This window comes from Macaca mulatta, chromosome 1 (genome assembly GCF_049350105.2).
Source record: "Macaca mulatta isolate MMU2019108-1 chromosome 1, T2T-MMU8v2.0, whole genome shotgun sequence".
Lineage (NCBI taxonomy): Eukaryota > Metazoa > Chordata > Mammalia > Primates > Cercopithecidae > Macaca > Macaca mulatta.
Genome location: NC_133406.1, coordinates 54,459,518 through 54,464,034, shown reverse-complemented (window position 1 = coordinate 54,464,034; position 4,517 = coordinate 54,459,518).

The window sequence follows — 4,517 nt, the reverse complement described above, 5'->3', positions numbered from 1 at the left end:
TTAGCTACTCGGTGTCTCTTGTTCTATATTAATTTTAGATTTTTTTTCCATTTCTGTGAAAGATGTATTTAGAATAGGCTGGGTGCAGTGGCTCAAGCCTGTAATCCCAGCACTTTGGGAGGCCAAGATGGGCAGATCACAAAGTCAGGAGATCTAGACGATCCTGGCTAACATGGTGAAACCTCGTCTCTACTAAAAAATACAAAAAACTAGCTGGGCGAGGTGGTGGGCACCTGTAGTGCCAGCTACTTGGGAGGCTGAGGCAGGAGAATGGTATAAACCCAGGAGGCGGAGCTTGCAGTGAGCTGAGATCCAGTCACTGCACTCCAGCCTGGGTGACAGAGTGAGACTATGTCTCAAAAAAAAAAATATTGCATGGAATCTAGAGTTTTAGGTATTGAAGACAATTTTATAATATTGATTCTTTTGACTCTTGCAGACAGGACATATTTTCATTTATCTGCATTTTCTTCAATTTCTTTCATCAGTATTTTACAGTTTTCAGAGTACAGAACTCTCATCTCCTTGCTTTGATTTAGTCTTAAGTATTTTATTATTTTTGATGCTATTGTAAATTGGAATTTTTTTTTCAATTTCTTATTTCAATAGTTTGCTGTTAGTGTATAGAAATGTAATTGGTTCTGTCTGAAGATTTTGTACCCTGCAGTGTTACTGAATTGGTTATTAGTTTTAGCAAGGTTTGGTGAAGTCCTTGGGTTTTCTATGTGTATATAATGAGATCATGTTATCTGCAAACAGAGACAACTGTCTTCTTATCCAATTTCCATGCCTAATAGCTCTATCCAGGATTTCCAGCACTATGTTGAACAGAAGAGGTGACAGTGAACCTCCTTGTTTTATTCTGATCATAAAGAAAAATGTTTCAACTTTTCACTCTTGCGTATAATTTTAAATGTGAACTTGTGATATATAGCCTTTATTGTGTTGGGGTACTTTCTTTTCTGCCTAATTTGTTGAGACTTTTTATCATGAAAGGATGTTGATTTTTGTTAAATGCTTTTCTGTATCTATTGAGATGAGTATACAATTTTTGTTTTTCATTCTTTTAATTTGGTGTGGAGCAGTAATTGATTGGTGTGTGTATACTATCTGTACATCGCAGATATACATCCCCTTTTCATTATGGTGAATGATTCTTTTAATGTGTTGTGCTCACTTTGCAAGTATTCTGTTGAGCATTTTTGCCTCTATGTTCATGAAGAATATTGACCTATAATTATTTTGTAGTGTTCATGTGTGACTTTGGTGTCAGCGTGATTTTGACCTCATATAATAAAACTGAGAGCTCACTCTTAATTTTTTGGCAGAATTTGAGAAGCATTAGTGTTGATTCTTTAAATGTTTGCTAGGATTCCATCTGTCATGAAGCCACTAGCTTTTTGGGTTTTTTTTTTTTTTTTTTTTTTTTTTGATGAGAGACTTTTTATTACTTGTTCATTTTTCTTACTCATTACTGTTCTGTATTAATTTTGTATTTCTTTATGTTCGAGTCTTGGTAGGTTGTATGTGTCTATGAATGTATCTGTTTCCACCAGGTTATTCAACAGATATATGTTGGCGTACAATTGTTCCTAGTGGTCTTTTCCAGTTTCTTTTTATTTCTGTGCTATCAGTTGCAATGTTTCCTCTTTCATTTCTAGTTTTATTTATTTGTTCCTTCTCTCTTTTTGATTTTGGCTAAAGGTTTGTCAATCTTGTTTTTGTTCTCGAAAGCTAACTTCTAGTTTTGTGGATCTTCACTATTATTTTTCCAGTCTGTTTTATTTAGTTCTGTACCTTGCTTTTTTTTTCTTTCCACTAGCTTTGGGTTAAATTTTTTCTTCATTTTCTAGTTTCCAGACATACAAAGTTACTTGCTTTATTAGAATCTTCATGGAGTCATTCATGTCTCTAAACATCCCTTTAAAACTGCTTTTGCTGCATACCATATGTTTTTTACTATGTTGTTTTTCCATTTTTGTTTGTCTCAAGATATTTTTAAATTTTCCTTTGAATTTCTTCATTGCCTCATTGGTTGTTCAGGATGATGTTGTTTAATTTCCATGTATTTGTGAATTTTCTAACATTTCTCCAATGGATTTCTAGTTTCATATTATGATGCCTGAAAAAAATACTTTATGTAATTTCAATCTTTTTAAAAATTTTAAGACTTGTTTTACGGCCCAACATGTGATCAATATTGGAGAATGTACTTTGTGTGTACAATATAGAAGAATGTTTATTCTACTGTTGTTAAATGGAATATTCTATATAGGTCTGTTAGGTCCATTTGGTCTACTTTATAGTTCACATCCAATGTTTTTATTGATTTCTGTATAGATTGTCTATCCATTGTTGAATGTGGGGCATTGAAGTCCCATACTATGATTGTTTTGTTGTCTATTTCTTCCTTTAGATATATTGTTTGCTTTATACATTTCATTGCTCCCATGTTGAGTGCATATATATATATATATATATTCAATAGTTATGATTTCTTGGTGAATTGACTCCTGTATTATTATGTAATGACCTTCCTTAATTCTTTCTACAGATTTGACTCAAAATTCTATTTTAGTTAATGTCAGTATATCCACCCTTCTCTCTTTTGGTTTCCATTTACATGGAATATATTTGTTTATCCATATGCTGTGCTATTGTCTGCATAGTAGCGTCCCTTCAAAATTTGTATGTTACATCCTCATCACTACGGTGATTATATCAGAAGGTGAGGCCTCTTTAGGTGATTAGGTCATGAGGATTCCACCCTCGTAGACTGGATTAGTCTTTTTACAAACAAGCCTCATGGAACTCCCTTGCCCCTTCCACATCGTAAGGACGTAGTGGGAAGTCACCATGGTGGGAAGGCACCATAGTAGGAAGGCACCAAAGCAGGGAACAAGCCCTTACAAGACATCAAATTAGTTGGCATCTTAATCTTGAAAATCTCAACCTCTAAAACTCTATGAAATAAATTTCTATTTTTTATAAACTAGCCAGTTTATGGTAATTTCTTATAGTGGACCAAAAGTACTAAAACAATTTAGGAATAAATGTATATTCCTAGGTGTTGACATTACTACAAACACTACTTGCTAATTATAACAAATGTCCTTTAAATTTGTGAAAGCTGGCTTTCCTCAACTCATACAATTTATCTAAATCAGGATCACTAACAAGGGGAAAGCCTGAGTATACAAGTCACCTGATTTTATGCAATTTGAAGTCATAAGGTATCATTAAATAATATTTTTGGTGTATTATTTATATCTTTATTTGCACATAATGGCTTCACCTCCTTTAGGAGTTTAAAATGTTCCTAGTCAAAAATGATTTTAACTAACTAGTGCTGGTTAAAATGAATGAATTTTAAAATTACACTTCAGAACCTTATTATTGAAATTTCCAAAACTCTTCTCCAAAAATAGTTAAGAAGTTATTTGATGTTAAGATCATTACTGATGACATGTTTATCATTCTCAACATGTACCACCTTGTTTGTTATAAATCATTATTTAAAATAAATTTTGCTTTTGGTTCAAAGTAATATATGTTAAAGGTAGAAAAATCAGAGAATACTGATATATACAAAGGAATTAAATCACAAATTTTACCCCTACTATCTCTAAACACATATATAGAATTGTATCCATAGTTTCGAATTTCTTGGCAACATTTTTTTCTATAAACATTAATTCAGGGCAAAACTATCATGTTTCTGTGTTTGCAGGTGAGTGCGTGCATGTGAGTGTGTTATAACTGATACTGTATTTGTATTTTTTGTATGTCTATGTTATAGTATTTATATACCCAATTACATTTTCATTCCTCTTTGTGATTAGTTTGCATTACTATGTGTGCTTGATTGACATCTTGTAGAAGTATCTGTATTTCATCAGTTTTGGTGCATTTATGTGTTGATATCACTTTGGTGCATTTATGTATTCATAAATAGTAATTACTTTTATTATTAACATGAGTTAAGACTTGACTTGGTTTTTACATCTTTGTGAAGTGATATAATTTTGAAGCCAGAGACAACAATATGTTTTCCATTTACTGTAAAACAATGAGCCTCAGAAGCTATGGAGAAAGCTTTGAGAGATTTAACAGTGATGGACAGAAATACAGTCTGAAAAAATTGCATCTAATTTCATGCCATAAAAATTTTATGAACTGGACACAACAGTTTGTTTCCCGGCCGGGCGCGGTGGCTCAAGCCTGTAATCCCAGCACTTTGGGAGGCCGAGACGGGCGGATCACGAGGTCAGGAGTTCGAGACCATCCTGGCTAACACGGTGAAACCCCGTCTCTACTAAAAAATACAAAAAACTAGCCGGGCGAGGTGGCGGGCGCCTGTAGTCCCGGCTACTCGGGAGGCTGAGGCAGGAGAATGGCGTAAAAACCCGGGAGGCAGAGCTTGCAGTGAGCTGAGATCCGGCCACTGCACTCCAGCCTGGGCGACACAGCGAGACTCCGTCTCAAAAAAAAAAAAAAAAAAAAAAAAAAAAAAACAG